This window comes from Apodemus sylvaticus, chromosome 8 (genome assembly GCF_947179515.1).
Source record: "Apodemus sylvaticus chromosome 8, mApoSyl1.1, whole genome shotgun sequence".
Taxonomy (NCBI): Eukaryota; Metazoa; Chordata; class Mammalia; order Rodentia; family Muridae; genus Apodemus; species Apodemus sylvaticus.
The window spans coordinates 47,366,146-47,383,910 of record NC_067479.1 but is presented as its reverse complement, the minus strand read 5'-3'; positions in this window follow the sequence as shown (position 1 = coordinate 47,383,910).

Genomic DNA, 17,765 nt, shown 5'->3' with positions numbered 1-17,765 from the left:
CAAAATTGCCTGTTTTCAATTTTTTTTTTCATTTGGGAAAATCACGGCCTAAAGGACCTCAAAAGTCACTCTTCAGCTGGCTTTGTCCCTCCAGAGTTGGCTTTTCCCATGGTGGCCCCTTGACTATTTATTTTGAATAACTAAAACCCTGAGTTCAGGCTGTTGTTAGAGAAACTTTAATCATTTAATGTGAATCAAATTCCACCATTCCTCTTCTTCTAAACAGCTCTGGGAGAGAAAAGGAGAAGTATGCTGGTGGGTAGAACAAAGAAATTTTTATTTTTGTTTTTTGTTTTTTTTCTTTCCTAGTGTAAATGGCGACCATGCTATGACAAGGCAGGTTTTGTCAAGACAGCAGATCATAACTAGGGACATCCATTTGAAAGAGCTTCGGAAGGAGCAGTGTGGTTAGTCCCAAATCCTTCCACAAAGCATCAGGCTGGAGTCATTGCTTAATGTCAGGGTGCTTCAACTTGTACCTTGCCAACAAAGCGATGATTCTGCATGTCAAATCCTGAATTTAAATGAATGTGAAGCTCTGTGGAGAAGCCTCACTTCTCTTTGCAGCCACAGCTGGGCAGCCACCAGAGAGTTTTCAGGCTAGACATGTTTTTCCCCAACATCTGTCAGCTTAGCTAAATCAGAGCTCGAAATGAACAGTGTAATACCCAAGATCATTATCTGGATTTGTGACACTCCCTCCCACTTCTCCCCAGAGGATGTGGGATTCGAAATGAAAAACAACATTTGTAAGGGATCAGGAGAGGGAGGATTTTCATCTTTATTATTATTACCACTAATAATGCATTTTCATTAACATGGTTTTAATGGTATGAAACAAGAAAGATGAAAAAAATGCCCCTGTACACTGACATGCTCTCCAGTGCCTCTTGCATAAGGTACTGTATCTGCCACTCATTCAATCCAAGATAAGCCTATTAATTAAGCTCATGACTACAGGTGCGGTCCAAACAGCTGTAATTTTCCGCTCCGAGTTAACTGAGAACTTACAGATGGTCTCTTGGTGTAATGTGCTTTCACAACATCCAAAAAAGATATGGTCCGACTGCCAGGTAGAAGGAGAGTTAATCTGCTAATCAAGTCAGCAAGCATTTGCTGAATGCTTACTTGATGGTCACGTAGGTGCTGTTGTTGTAGGGGACGTGTGGTGAAGAGAGATGCCTTCTTTAATGAGAAAACATACCTCAAATCCAGAAGCTCATGGCCTGGTGGTCAGAGAACAGTGTCTGAAATGTGGGCCCACGTGGTTTAAAAATCCACAGTATGGCAATATGGTACAGCAGGTAGAAGCATATGTCATACAAGTCTGATGATCTAAATTCTATCCCTGGACCCACAGCAGAAGGAGAGAATCAACTCCACAAAATTGTTCTCTGACCTTTCCACACACACACACACACACACACACACACACACACACACACACACACACACAGAAAGAGAGACACAGAGAGAGACACAGAGAGACAGAGAAACAGGGAGAAGCAGAGAGACAGATCGAGAGACACACAGACATACACACACAAATAATGGCACACACTATCACACACATACTAAATAAAAATAATACATAAAAAAGAAATCCAGTTCCACAGCTTTAGAGTGGCTTGATCTTAATTTTTTTCACATTATAGGCATGTTTATGTTTCTTTGTGTTAAAATGGAGATACTAACACATTAGGATTTGCTTTGGCTTGAATGTGAAGTGTTTCCCACAGGCTTGCTTTTGTGTTGAATGTTTGCTGTCTACCTGGTGGTACATGTTGGGAGGTTCCGGAAACTTTAGGAGGCAAGCTAAGGTGGAAGAATTAGGTCACTGGGTGACAGTCCTTATGGGCATCTTGTCCATCGCACTTCCTGGCTTGCTGTGATGCCTGGCATGAGGCAAATAGTCTCCCAAAGCCATGCACACTTGCTGCTGAGATGTTCTGCCTCACTGCAGACCCCAACACACAGAGCCAAGGGACCACAGACTGAAGCTATCTGAGAGCATGAGCTAAGACAAATCTTTCCCCCTTTAAGTTGTTATACCAGGCTTTCTATGACAGCAATGAGAAAGGGGACATAATCTAGGATTGCTTTGAGCATTAGCAACATTTGTAGAGCACCTGCCACACTGGAGAGAAGCCAAAAACATTGTTTTAAGTCGGCATGCTGCATAATATATTATAATTTAATCTTAGTTATCAAAGTACAAGGATGCTGGAGAGAACACTGTAGGCATAAGTAAGGTGGCACTTAGAAATGACAGACTCAAATTGCTGGAAGGGCGCCTACAGGAACACAGGTCCAACAACTCCGTGTACCAACACAGATAAACTGCTTAGATAAACTGCTCAATAAATTGTTGGCAGGTGCCAGGTTGGTCTGTATGTGTGACCCTGTGTGGAGGAGATGGTGCTGTGGAATATGCTAGTTCTATAAACTTGGTGGTGAGACTTTTGGAAAGAAGAGCTAAAAGGTGGTCTGATGCAGGGGGGAATTGACGTGAGGCCCCGGAATGTTTTCTTAGCAGGCTCTTGGCTTACAGGTCAGTCCATTGGTGTAGCAAAAAGCATTTTGGAACTTGGAGTCTCAGTTTGACAATTTCCCTGCCCACTTGAGTGATCTGAGCAAGTCAACTTTTCTGTTCTTCATTATCTCTCTCGAGAATAGGTGCTCAACTGTTCCATCTTAAGCCAGCGCATGACTTTCCTCATTGCTGTCACCAAATCCCTGGCCAAAGGAAGGGTTCATTCTGGCTTAAAGTTGGAGAGGAGATCATTACAATATGGCAGAGAAAGGAGGAAGGGAAGGCATGGCAGCGGAAGACAAATGCTGGCTGGTCATGTAACTCTAGTCAGGAAGCAGAAAGTGACCAGAAAATAGGGCTGGTCTGTAAAATGTCAAGTCTCTCTCTCAGTGACTCCCTCCCTCTGTGAAGCTTCACCTTCTTAAAGGTCTCACAACCTTCTGAATCGCACTATCAGCTGGGGACCAAGTATTCAGACACATTTCAACCACAGCAGCCAGGATTGAGGTTCGGAAAAAGATCTGACTTTGCTTTTGGTGGTGGTGGTGGGGCAAACATGAGTGGGAGGGGGAAGGGGAGGACCTGGCAGGGTGGCTGTTTCCTGGAGAGATGGGGACAGTTACATATTCGTACATGGTCAGAGCAGAGTTCAGTATGCAGAGGTCTGTGAAGTGGTACATGTTTAACACTTTGCTCTAGTACTTCCCAAGTGGTATTCTCTGGAGCACTGGCTGTAAGACATGCTCTGAAAGAGATCTCTGCATTAATAAGTTTGGGAGATGCCACATGCAGTATTACGGTCTAGGAGACTCATGGTACACATCCAGGGCTTTGAGGAATCCAATTAACCTTACTTAGTCTGGAATGTGTCACATTTATTTGGTCACAGAGTACTTAAAAGCAATAACTATCAATTAATGTTCTGTGGAGCACTTTTGGGAAACACTATTATAGAAAACAGGGAGTCATTATGAGTTCTGTGTTCAGTTTTAGAGAACTTTTAGGGGAACTTGGGGGAAGTGATCATTAGGAAGAATATTTAAGAAGAGCAGGAAATGAACTGGAATCTCTCAGTTTAGAGAGGAGAAGCCTTATGCAATCCATTTTGAGTTGTGTGAATTGGTATAATGAGGAATTTGATTGATTGTTCTTCATATTCACTGAGCATAAAGCCAGAAGGAATGGGCTTAAGAGTTAGGCCTAGAGATTTAGGGGGAAGAAAAAAAGCAGAAATCTTTCTGATCAGGGATATAAACTAGAATAGCTTATCTAGGGAAATAATGTAATTTCCCGAGTCTCATCCATTTCGTGTAATAAAATCAGGAGAATAGACTAGATAAAAAGTCAACTCCTCTCTGTTTTTGTGCCTGTCTGGGTACCCAGGGGCCTGCACATTTCATATGGGAGCCACAGAGCACACAGGGCATCTCACTCATCCAAGTGAAGATCTAGCAACCTGAAGAATCTCCATTTGAGTTCTTCGGGGAAATTGGAAATATTCCAGTATCTCATCCAACTTCACTCCAAAGCAAAGTTATTTTCTGCAATAACCGTGCCTAGGGCCTTCAGGAATGTGATGGGGACAATTCCAGTGCTTGGGAAGCCATTATTTTTCTAGGCACATCATTTCATTTCTGGTTCCTTTTAATTGTTAGGAGGCTCTGACTTGTCAAGACCCAAAATATACATAACTGCATCTTCTCCATCTTAAAGAGTTGTTTGGGTTGGAACTCTTCAAAATATGCTGCCTCCCTTCACTTAAGGGATGATCACTTACATGTTTGAAGACAGGTACCACATCTTTACTAATTCTTCTTTAAGATAAGAAGTCTAAGTTCTTCCTATAATGACTAGTTTGAGAATGGCCTTATAGCCATTCTCCTTTTTTTTTTTTATATATTTCTTTTTTTATTCGATATATTTTTTATTTACATTTCCAATGGTTTCCCCTTTTCTAGCCCCCCACTCCCGAAAGTTCCATAAGCCCCCTTCTCTCCCCCATCCTCCCACCCACCCCTTCCTACTTCCCCGTTCTGGTTTTGCCCTATACTGCTTCACTGAGTCTTTCCAGAACAAGGGGCCACTCCTCCGTTCTTCTTGTATCTCATTTGATGTGTGGATTATGTTTTGGGTATTCCAGCTTTCTAGGTTAATATCCACTTATTAGTGAGTGCATACCATGATTCATCTTTTGAGTCCGGGTTACCTCACTTAGTATGATGTTCTCTAGCTCCATCCATTTGCCTAAGAATTTCATGAATTCATTATTTCTTATGGCTGAATAGTACTCCATTGTGTAGATATACCACATTTTTTGCATCCACTCTTCTGTTGAGGGATACCTGGGTTCTTTCCAGCTTCTGGCAATTATAAATAGGGCTGCTATGAACACAGTGAAACATGTATCCTTATTACATGCTGGGGAATCTTTTGGGTATATGCCCAGGAGTGGTATAGCAGGATCTTCTGGAAGTGAGGTGCCCAGTTTTCGGAGGAACCGCCAGATTGATTTCCAGAGTGGTTGTACCAATTTGCAACCCCACCAGCAGTGGAGGAGTGTTCCTCTTTCTCCACATCCTAGCCAACACCTGCTGTCTCCTGAATTTTTAATCTTAGCCATTCTGACTGGTGTAAGGTGAAATCTCAGGGTTGTTTTGATTTGCATTTCCCTAATGACTAATGAAGTTGAGCATTTTTTAAGATGTTTCTCCGCCATCCGAAGTTCTTCAGGTGAGAATTCTTTGTTTAACTCTGTACCCCAGTTTTTAATAGGGTTGTTTGGTTTTCTGGAGTCTAACTTCTTGAGTTCTTTATACATTGGATATTAGCCCTCTATCTGATGTAGGATTGGTGAAGATCTTTTCCCAATTTGTTGGTTGCCGATTTGTCCTTTTGATGGTGTCCTTTGCCTTACAGAAACTTTGTAATTTTATGATGTCCCCTTTGTCAATTCTTGATCTTAGAGCATACGCTATTGGTGTTCTGTTCAGAAACTTTCTCCCTGTACCGATGTCCTCAAGGGTCTTCCCCAGTTTCTTTTCTATTAGCTTCAGAGTGTCTGGCTTTATGTGGAGGTCCTTGATCCATTTGGATTTGAGCTTAGTACAAGGAGACAAGGATGGATCAATTCGCATTCTTCTGCATGCTGACCTCCATTTGAACCAGCACCATTTGTTGAAAAGGCTATCTTTTTTCCATTGGATGTTTTCAGCCCCTTTGTCAAGGATCAAGTGGCCATAGGTGTGTGGGTTCATTTCTGGATCTTCAATCCTGTTCCATTGATCTGCCTGCTGTGACAGTCTTAATTGTCAATTTGGTTGGGTTGAGAAATATCTCAGATATGTAGTAAAGCATACTTCTGGAGGTGTCTGATGGTATTTTCAGAAAAGATTAGATCACAAATCATGAGAACTCTAATCTAACAATGAGCTCCGTTGTTAGATTCAACCCACATTCTCATTGGGAGGTGTTGAAAAGTAGGAGATTAACGGAGGTCCCTGGGAGTCTGTATCTTTTGGCTGTATGCATCCTTGTCCTTTCCTATATCCTGTTCTCTGCTTCTGGTTGACATAATGTGGACATCTCTGGTTTGCCATGCCCTCCTCTCCTTGATAGACTGTATTCTCCCAAACAATGATCTTGTTATAGCTTTGATAACATTGATGATAAAATGAATGCATGGTCTCTTTTATGCAAAAGGGGTCATCTATGTAGGGGGCATAAATATGGAACCAGAAGATGATACTCAGAGAATTCAGACCAGGGTGTTTGAGCTGGCAGGTCTACTTGGTCTATAGGAAACTTGCACTAGTAAAAAGAAATGTTGATGAACATATAATGGAACTCTCAGAAAATGAGATTTGTTGAGAGACTTCGGAGTCTGAAAGGTTTGTTGACTTGTTTATATATCAAGTTGACATAGGTTAGGGGTCGTCTGGGAAGAGAGAAACTTAATTAAGAAAATGTTGCCATCAAATTGCCTGTGGGCAATAATGTAGGTAATTTTTCTTATTAATTATTGACATGTAAGGGCCCAGCCCATTGTAGGCAATGCCTTCCTTGGTCCTGGGTTGTATGACAAAGAAGGCTGAGAAAACAGCAAAGAGTAAGCCAGTAAGCAGCATTTCTCCATAGCTTCTGATTCAGCTTCTGCTTCTAGGTTCCTGCCTTCAGTTCCTGCTCTGATTTCCCTCATTTCTCTCATGTGACCTGAGAGCTATAAGATGAAATAAAGTTTTTCCTCCCTGAGCTGCTTTTTCTCACAGTAGTAGAAACCCTAACTAAGACAAAAAGGTTATACTTAAAATTTGTAAGTCATTGAGTGCTACAAAGAAAACCATGTTCCAAAAGATTCATGAAATGAAAGGTGGAGATTCAGATCATGTCATAGCAACCTATGACTCATCCTCCTGGTACCTACATCACCATCCTTGAAGTGGGAGATAAGGTTTCATGCCGCTACTATTGGGGTAGGCAGGGACACCTCAGTGTCTTGGGGAAAAAACTGCTTCATATTGCCTTTGGGACCATCCTTGGTCCCCTAGATCTTACCGTCTGGAAACAGAAGCCTAATTGTGTTCATTCATTCAATTCGTTCCCATTTCTAATAGAGAATTTCATCAGCCAGCTTTTGTTTGGCAATCATGTCACACAGTGCACAAAAATCCTGTTCTCACGCGCACACAACTATCAATTAAAATGTTCCACATATTGCTGTAAACTCGGATTTTTAGCAGAGGGTTTGCATTTGTTCATTTCACTTCTAATTTTATCTTTGTGGCTTTATTGATGTTGGTAAGATCACTTTTCCTGTAGTGTGTGGTGTTGCTCCTGAGTTGGGATGATCTTCCTGTTTGACAAATGTGTCTTCTATTTCTTGACTAAGATTTTTGAACACATCCGTTGTGGATGGCCCAGGGAGAGGGTTCTATGGGGTGGCATTAGAGAATTTGCCTGAGGAAAACACTGGCCATTTAATCAGTTCTTTGAATAGCTGCACAGCCAGCTAGATTCCTGCCTTAGGCCAGGACTATTTTCCAAACCATTGTTTATGGAATAGTGGCTCACAAAACCTTCAGATCATTATTTAATGGCTGAATTACGTTTTTTCTACTGCATACTCATATGAATTTGAGTGATATAAAGTCAGAAGTATTTTGATAGAATTCTCAAGAAATACGTTGTATATGACAAAGATCTAGCTGCTATTGCTCATGCCCTTCCAGTCACAGATAAGTGCAATAGGTCCGTTATGTAACAAGCAGCAGGTGTCTCTGACATCACCAGGTTCAAACGCTATTCAGTTTTCAGACTAAATTAGCTAACTTAACTTTTAATCTCCTCTCTCTCTCTCTCTCTCTCTCTCTCTCTCTCTCTCTCAATATATACATGTTCATATATACCTTACCTCTGTTTTTCTTAATAGGCCACAGTCGCTAAGCCTGTGACTCTTGACATTCCATTTCTACCCCTTGGGTGGTTTGCTCCCTTTATTTGGCCTGACTAGAGTCTACTGTGCTGTTAGTTGAAGTCTTGCCTCCTTCCTGAAGTCCTACCCCTACCCTTCCTCTGGAGTGGCTCCTGCCGCCCAAGTGACTTTGATTTGGACCATATTCTCCAGACTTGGTTGTGAACTCCTTGAGAGCTGAAGCTATTTCTTAGTGAATCAGATTCTCAGTTTTTGCCAGTTCAAGAATCACAGGCTGTGGGCCCCAAGAACAGCAGCATACCCAAGGGGACTTTGAAAGATCTCAGGTTTCTCTGTTAATATTTGGAAGATGGCTCTGAGCAAGTAATTGCTTTTTGGGGGCTTTAGTCTTCTTATCTATTAAAAAAAAGATGATTCTAATGTTGACGGCTAACGCAAAGAACACTGATTCGGGAAGAAGCAGCCCTGAAACATATTTGCCAAGAACCCTGGGAAGTGTGCTTAGGCGGCTCACTTCTCCCAGTCTCAGTTTCTATATTACACAAAGAACTGGGATTCTGCAGTGAGTACATATGGAGTTGAACACCGATGGTTATTGAGTAAATCGCTTCATGCCTCAGTGTCCTTATTTACAAATTGCCCATTACTTGGCAACACTCTGGTATGGCTTATGTAGCCCAGCTCAGTAACAAGGAGAAAAGGTACCAACATATTGAATGTAGAATACATCAGTGGCTCATCATCCTCCCAATACACATCCTCCAGAAGGAGGAAGTGGTTCAAGGTCATGGTGCTTGCCAACATCGGAGCCAGCATTCCACTCACTGGCACTCCAAGCTCATACCGCTCACATTTCACTCCATAGCTCTGTTGGCCAGTGTCTGCTGGGAAAAGCCCTCTACACCTCTCCTGGGCTGAGTCTGGTCCTTGGATGTCCTCAGCTGTAGGACAGGAGCTGGTGCTGATGGGAGGAGGCTCTCTGGCCTGCAGGACAGAGGGCTGGCTATAGCTGGCTGGCACTGCCAACGTGGCTGGCACAAAGCCCTTCTTTCACACTCCCTTCAGAGCAGAAGCTGCAGGCACAGAGGCGACCAGGCAGCGTGCATGGTTTATAAAAAGCCATCAGGAGCACCATCTTGGGACTGCAGTCATTTATTTGCACTTTTTCCTTGTAAAATGTTACTGACTGTTTTACACCAAGGGCAGTTTATCCTGAATGGGATGTACAGGCATTCAATTCACCTCTAGTTTTTGCCAAGTCTGCTTTTCCACACACCCCCCCCTTGCTTCTGAAGTTATATATGGTTCTGAGAAAGGAAGCCATTTTCTAACTGAAGGGGGAAAAAAAGAGCTGACAGCTTTAAAGAGAAACCTTCCATCATAGGAGGGAACATTTGGTTGAGGAAATGATGCCTTTGCTTTTTTTGTTTTTGTTTTCTTTCTTTCTTTCTTTCTTTCTTTCTTTCTTTCTTTCTTTCTTTCTTTCTTTCTTTCTTTCTTTCTTTCTTTCTTTCTTTCTTTCTTTCTTTCTTTCTTTAAATGGAATCTTGTTCCAGTGGTCTTTTGATTCTTTGAAACTGACCGGCTTTCCGGTTAAATGTTAATGCCTTTGTAGAGATGATCTTTATCAGCATATCTTGCCAGGGTAAATGGGAGATAGATATGATCAGGCCTATTTTTCTAATGGGAAAATTGAAGCCCAAAGAGGTTAGATCACTTGTTTAGGACCACAGTGGAAGGGTGCTGGTGTAAGCAATTGGCTTAGTAGCCAGCTTAATATAGGGAAAGAAGGGAGAAAAAACCCCAAAAACCTTTCGGTTAGGTCCCCTTCCTCTCCCAGGTCAGCGTTCTCGTGAGCTTCTCCACCAGTCTTTGAAAGTGTCCTTTTTGTATGCAATTTGACAGTAAGTCTGCGTTTCTGTGACATTAAGCAATTGGCTGAAAGTCACACTTAGTTATTGCAAAGTAGGTTTCCAACCCAAACCTTGTGAGTCCGGACTTGTCTCCTCCCCAGACCCTCCAGCTGCCTTCATTAGTATCCGCCTCTCGCCTGCCCTGGCTTTTGCAGGGAATCTAAATATAATGGATTGCTGCTGCAGAATGCCAGGGTATTTTAATTTATAGAAAAGAATAATGGGGTTCAGGTGAATGCCCTCCTCGGTATATTCTCTCTGGAACGAGACTTAGCTTTATTGTCCTTTCACTTCCCGTTAGTTCTAGCTAAAGTGATTCCACAATGACATATAAACCCAAACATGAGTAATTGATGGCGGCCTCAGGAGCTGGAGCAGGAGAAAACCAGACCGACTCCAGTCTCCAGGGTGAAGAATTAACATTTATTGGTTTAGTGAAATGAATTTATGTCCCAATAAAGCCAGTTACGGACTAGACAGTGATTTAATGAGGTGCCTTTTATAAAAAGAACAAATATGAACTTCGGGGCCTGGGTTAGATTGTAACTAATATGTCACTTGCGAAATCACTTTATAGATAGATTTGGAAAAAGTCCATGATATTTCCTTAATCCGTGAAATTTTTGTTTAACCCGTTCTGTCTGGAGAATTGGAAGTCAAAGGGGAATACAGTCCACATCTCCGACCTCTTGAACAGCACATTTATTCGTCAGTCCCATAAGATCAGGGCTCTGAGTGAGCCTGAAAGCCCAAGAAATAAAGATGAAGACAAATACACGATAAGGAAAAGAAAGGAAATACTAAAACTAGGTGGGCCTGACACTCTTTAAGGCTCTGATGTCCTGGTCTACAGGAAGCAGGTGAGGTCCAAGGTCACAGAGTAAAAATGCCTCCGTTGCCTTCTTTGGGGAGAGACTAAGGCTGAAAAGGATACAGAGGCTCCTGACTTTTGTCCTGGGACAGCTCCTGCTTCCATTAAAAGCCAAGAGCATTTCCTCTTCCCACTCATTTCCTTTACTCTTCATACAGAGAACTGAAGAATTGGTTGGCTTTAATAATAAACAACGCAGGTTCCAAAGCCCAGTCATTCTGGACTCTTTCATTTTGTGCCCTAGATCCAATCCATTAAGAAATCTCATAGGCTCTACTTTCTAAATGATATCCAGAACCTGGCCACATCCCACTGCCTCACAGCTCCCTTCCAGGTTCACTTGACCATCTTTCTGCACAGGTGACTCAACAGCATCTTAATTGATCTTTTGGCCAATGTGTCTGATTCTGCCCTGAGTGGCTTCTGTCCTTTTGTGTATACCATTTGATCTTCACATAGCTGGACGCTGGGGTCTTCTTTAACAGAATCCATCTCCTTGTATTAGATTTTCACCACCATGACAAAATACCAGAGCAAAGCTACTTAAAGGAATTTATTTTGGTTCATGGCCTCAGAGGTGTCGATCCATCACAGCTGGGAGGATGTGGCAGAGCATCACAGCTTACCTCATGGCAACCAGGAATCACGAGTTGGCTTTATCCTTCTATTCCATCCAGAGCTTCAGCCTCTGGATGGTGTTGTCCACAGTTTGAGTGGTTCTTCCTCCTTTAGATAATTCTTGCTGAAAATGCCCAGGCCCCAATCAGTCTAGTCAAATTACTAATCCAATAACCATCACTCTCTTCTTGATTCCAACATGACAGTGGCTTCCCATCTCCCACAGATGAAAGCTCTACATGACCAGTCCCCTGCCTCTGATCTTCTTCCCTGGTCATATCCCTGGTGTATTCATACTGCCTCCCTGTCCCACAAAGGTGGATGTACCTCTTGCTGTTTCAGCCTGCTCAGCCTTCCAGGTTACCATGTCATATTTTTCCTCACACCTACCTTCTCTGTGAATTCCTCCCTGACTATCTTATGTAAAGTGGGAACTCCTCAGCCTGCCAAGTGTCTTGACCTCCTTACCTTGCTCTCTGTCTTCTTCAGAGCACTTATTACCACACAGCAGGCTCTTTACTTGTTACTATGATTTTCATTTCTCTATAGTCTCATAGGTATAAACTCTACAGGGATTGGAATCTGTTATGCTTATCAATGCAGCTGGGTAGTCTAGGACAGTGCTTGCCATATAGGAAGTGCTCAGATGCTTGTTGAATGAATAGATCAACAGATAGACAAGAAGTCAGAGAAAGTCATCCTGAGGAATTTTAATACTAAAGGAAAAAAAAAGTAGGACTAATTCAATTTTGTTCTCGTAGTCAAATCTTTTTTAGCTCAATTTTCATCACAAGTTTTATTTGCTCTTTAGTGCTGGAAAAGAAGACTTATCAAATTGGCTTGAAGATATATTTTCTACATCTCGGGATTTTTGAGATCTCGTTAAAAAAAAAAAAGACCTTCAATCAGTTGAAGAGGATTTTTTATTGGAATAATTATGACTGAATCCTCTTACTTGATCATATTAGACAGTTTGAATTTGAAATGAGGTATAACAATATTAGGAGAAATGCAACCTCTCATGATGCCACCATTGATACTGACAAAATATTGAGCACCCACTAGCTGCAGAGCACTGGGAGGAAAAAATAAACCCTGAACACTTTGAATGTACTGTGCACACATCTGTGCCAGATGTGCTAGTTGGTGAATTTTACATTCCCAGTATTTAGAAGTACGGGTGTCATCCTTCACGCATATAAATGTATTTTCAGAAGAATGCATCCTATGTATAAAGTATGGTCATCAGAGACTAAAGCAAAAGGCAAATGTGTTCAACTAGATATGTCGTGCAGCACGTCGGATGATTTTTTTTTTTAATTTACCTTCTCAGGCAACACGTAGACAGCAGTTGCCATCCTAATTAATATTCATACTACACTGTGCAGCTTACAAAGCACTTGCTTGAAATAGAGCATCTCATGTCTGGTTTCTGCAGAGGTTTGCCAAAAACATGGTCTCTATTGCATGTCGAGGAGGTAAGAATGTGGAGTTTAGGGTTGTCTGGGTGTGGAGGAGCCTTCAGTTGTGGGTCAGACAGTTACACATATGATGCTGCGGTCAAAAGCAGAGATTTCACAGCTGGTCTATCTGGTGTCAGGTCCAGGCCTTAATTTTGCTTAATGGTTGTCTTGACTTTATCATCTGTATAATGGGCTGATTGATGATAGGTTTTCACATGCTGTTAGGAGGGATAGGGAAGTTTATAAACAAAGTGTCTAGAATGACCTCTGGTACCTGAGAAGTTCCCAGGCATGTCAGCTGTCAGAATTAAGGACCAGAGGAGGGTTTGCTTGATCTTCACCTCTCCTCCAATTTTCTTGTCAGACTGTTGGAAAAAAATCTCATTCAGTTGACTATATAATTTTTATTATTATAAAGGGACAGATCCATGTGAAAACCTTGGGTTCTTTTATAATATACACATTTACATGTCTGTACAGTTTTCCCTGTGGCTTCTGAGTTGATAGTTTTTGATTTCCTCATTAAGAATCTTTAGGTTAGGACACACTATGCTGCCCAGTTTGAATCATGGTTATTTGAACACTAAGTCTCAGATGCTTCTCTGTACACTGGAATGAGTTATCTGATTTTTCATCAGACTCAAGGTAGCCTTGCCATATCCTTGGAGGGACATTTGAGCTCCGACTTTATGTAGGCAGAGAATGAGGAAATAGTGGAACAGGTGTTTCCAGACCCTGGGATTTTGGATGTAATTGAGTTTATGGGGCACACATCCTTCTCATCTCCCCCATTCTCTCTTTCTGTCTCCTTCCAGGTTCAGTCAGCAGCATTTTTCCTGGGGACTATAAGCTGAGGAGAAGCCCGGTGAGGGAGAGAGACTTCCCAGGGAAAAGGAAGCTGCTACGAGAAGATCACAGTCGACACTGGAAAAGCCATCTGACAAAGGCGAAGGCACCACAGAGACAGAGCTACGTAATTGGTTGTCAATATATGTATTTCAAAACACAGTCTCCAGGTATCCAACTTCCCAAGGAGATAAAAAAGAATCTTTCAGTGTGAAGGCTTGTTACATCTCAAAGAAAGCATGCTGGTACTTTGCAAGGACAGAGCAAGAAGGCAGCATCCCGAGAGCTGCACAACAGAGGATTTCTCTGACACCTTGTCCTGTCACAGCTTGGGGGTCTTTAGATTTTTGTTTTCTGTCTCTTCCTCTTTTGCAGCTTCCCAGGGTGATGGAACCAAGTCCATTGCTCAGAGTTTTCTGTGGAGGCAGCAGCTGTGTAGTTTGGCCAGATCCACACTGCAGAGGAAAATGCTGACTCTCCACGTTTCCTCAGTTACTGAATGAGGATAATGATAAAAAAGAATCACGCTTTTTCTCACTACAGGGACTTGGGGGAGGAGATGAATTAGATGTTGACTATAGGCGTTTGAGGTTCTGGCTGAGGGAGATGCCAAACACTGTTTCCAAAGCTACTTTCTTGACCTGCCCTGGAAAGAAGAGTGTTCCTCTCGTCACCACCCAGTCTGTGGTGCCTCTATTCTTCAGCCCTTGATGATGAAAACAGCTGCCCGTTTAATTGGCTCACTTTATGAAGACATCGGAAAGGGAGATAAGATGCCCCCCTGGCCAAAACAAAGAGGGCCTCCCCTGGGATTCTTGTTCTAGGTTCTGGTGAGAATAGATGGGGACATCATGGCTGGGACCAGGCAGCCAGATACTTGAAACAGGAGTTTCCACCCAGGCAAAATAGACAGGCTTGGAATAGTGACTTTCTTATCCAAATTTTCTAACTCAGAAATGGCTGAAACATCTGGACCCCAGGTTTCCCAGTGTGTGGTGAAGACAGATGAGAACTCTCTAATAGCTTCTTCCATAGATGGCTGTTCCCTTTTCCAGAGCAGAGAGTGATTTGATATTCCTTTTGGGAAGAGCACAGACCAACCTTGACCCAAGAGTCTCTCACTCACTTATTCACTTAGTTATTATTGATTGGGCATCAACAGTTCTGAGAAGGGAGAAACGGATCAAGACAGTTAGGGCCCTCATTCCCAAGGTACTGTCTGTAAAGGCATTCACCATCAAGTGAATGATTCTTACCCTTGCCAGCATGCGAATTCTATAAGAGCAGATTTTCTCTATTTTTAAAATTTGTTTTGTTCACTACTTTATTCCCAGGACCTAGACTAGGTACTGAATGTCTGTCAACTAAGTACTTGAATAGAGAAGGCAATTTGAGGCAAAAGAACCTCAAGGTGGTTAAAGGGAGATGAGGGAAAGGGGGGGGGCAGATGATGGAATTCTGGGTTTCTTTTCCTCTTACCTAATTTATAGCCAACACTGCAAGACTCTGGTGAGAGTGTGGACCAGAGAAATAGATTCTAAGCATAGCAAGTCTGCTTAGTAAATATTTATTTTTCATTTGTTATTCTGTCTGTGTGTCAGTACATGTGTCCCACAGTATGCACATCAGAAGTCAGAGACATTTCGGGAGACACTTTCCCCTTCTGTCATGTGGGTGCTAGGAAGAGGTCGTTATCTGTCAAGCTGTCTGCATGATCCCTCTCAGTTTATACTTTAAAATCCCTACTGTGGCAAGCGGGGAAGAAGAGCTGGGAAGGCAAGATGGGAAACCAGACCAGGGTTCTTGACGGTTGTTCTAGGCAGGCTGGGGAGGTCAGGTTCCAGATGTGTTTCCAAGGTAGAGCCAAGAGAGTTTCTCAATGGGAGCAATGTGGAGATCAAGGAAGGAGAAATCCATTATGGCCAAATCTTTGGCCCGAGCTTACCTGTAGATGTCAGTACTCTTGGGAGAGCTGAGGAACCCTGGCTTTGAGGTAAGATGGGTGGGATTGGCTAGCCAGGGGGGTGTGAAACCCTAACGTTAGTTTTTAGGATTGTATCTTGAATGTTTACCAGGACATTTTTGGCCAGACTTAAGGAGTTTGTGTATGACAAGGATGGATGGGATCCAATCTTTGCAATCAAATATTTAAAAGGAAAATTTAAATTACAGGTTTATTTTTCTATGTGTAGGCATGCATGTGGAGGTCAGGAGACAACTTGCAGGCACTGGTTCTGTGTTGGTCCTGGGGTCTGGACTCAAGTTGTCTGGCTTGGAGGCGGGTGTGTTCACTCATTCAACCATCCCATGCAGGCTTTGGAATCAAAGGATATTTTAGTGTTGAGAACCTAAAATATCTTCAAACCATGGTTTTAATTGTCTTGCACTTTTAAAAGGGAAGCAATATTTTCTCTAAATGAATGCTTATCAAAAGCCTAATACGTGAGATAATTTAATTATTCTGGCAAGCCCCGGTCTTCTGTGTTTGGCTTTCCTTTTTTATTTTTTTCCTGTCCTGTCTCTCCAGGTGTTCTCACAATAGCAACAAAGATATCTTCCTCCCACTTACTGCTGGATTGACGCTGGAAATCCTGTGGGTACAGATTCATTCTGTTCACTTAAAATATCTCATTTTCCTAAAACACAAACTTCACAGACGGAAGCACAGCACAGGAGGGCTTGATTATTGGGCCCCTCACATCTTCAGGACTCTAGCAGAACTGGGTTTACCTGCTTTTTTAAAAAAAACCTGACCACTGGAGTCAACTTTGGTGCTTGGGGGAGACTGCTGGATCATGATATTTCTGAATGAGAGGAATGGGAGGGGTTCTGGTGCGTCCTGGGGGCAATATACCAGGCTCACTGTGATTGCTCGAGTTGGTATTGTGTACAATTTTTTGCCTTCGAGATTTGTTCCTCCTGCCTTATCTTCAGGAAAGCCCCAGTGCCTTCATTGTCTGCTTTGATAAATTTAGGTGAGACGTAGTGTCTTTCCCCCATGTCCCTGGGCAATAATGTCATGTTGCTGTTAGTGACAGGTACCTTCTAAAGGGCTTGGGTCCTCTTCCATGTGAGAGACACATTCAAATGGGCAACTAGACTTCGACCCTCTTCCCCATCACAGGATATAAGTGTCAAGAATAGACAATGATTCTCTGAGCTGGTTAACATCAAGTTCCCAGGTGCTGTGTGTGGTTTTTACCCATGGTGGAAAAGGGAGGGCTCCAGGAAATAATTGCTGACACGGTGGGCATTTCGTGCTGCTATTGTACCTTTCCTAAGGAGCTGATAGAAGTCTTGGCCATTTATCCAGCATATAGCACATCCATATAAGATTGTGTGCAAGAGACCAAGGAACCCTGGAAGCTGCCCCTTTAGGACTGCAATATGCCTGGATACCAGCTCTGAGGCCTCCAGAGGAGCCAGGACCCCAGCAGCAGCCATCACCTCTATGGTAAAAGTCAATGGAAATGGACACTCCCCCCTCAGTCAAACAGGTTGACAATGACGACCAAGGGACCACAGAAAATGTTGAACACAGTGAGTCATGGAGCTCTGGGCTGGACCTTAGGTTGCTCAGCTGTAAGGACGGTGATCGTCCCCATTTACTTCTTTATGGATCTCAAACAACTTTTAAACTGTTGTATGTCAGCCCTGAATAGACAAATCTAAACGTGCCTATACAAAGAGTAGACAAGCAACGCTACCTTGCTAACTGACAAAGATGTAAGGCAACAGATACTGGTGAGGCCAGTGGCAAATTGAGACATATTTCATAACATTTGGATGCTGCAGATCAACATTGGTCTGTGGGAAACAACTGTGGTTGAAATTCGCCTTTGCTTCCTTGGGTCTGAGGATTGTAGCATGGTTTTCCTTTACTCACAACTGGGTGGGGCACATGAATTGCCCTGGGAAGGGGAAATAGAATGGACATCCAAGGTATGGGGTAGTGAGGGAATTAGGGGAGGGTAAGGGAACAGGAGGGATCAGGTTTGGGGAGGATGGGGAGAGTACTGGGAGAGACATCTGGAATTAGGGGGTATCTTTGGGATCATCTAGAAACCTAATGCAATGGAAACTCTCAGGAATC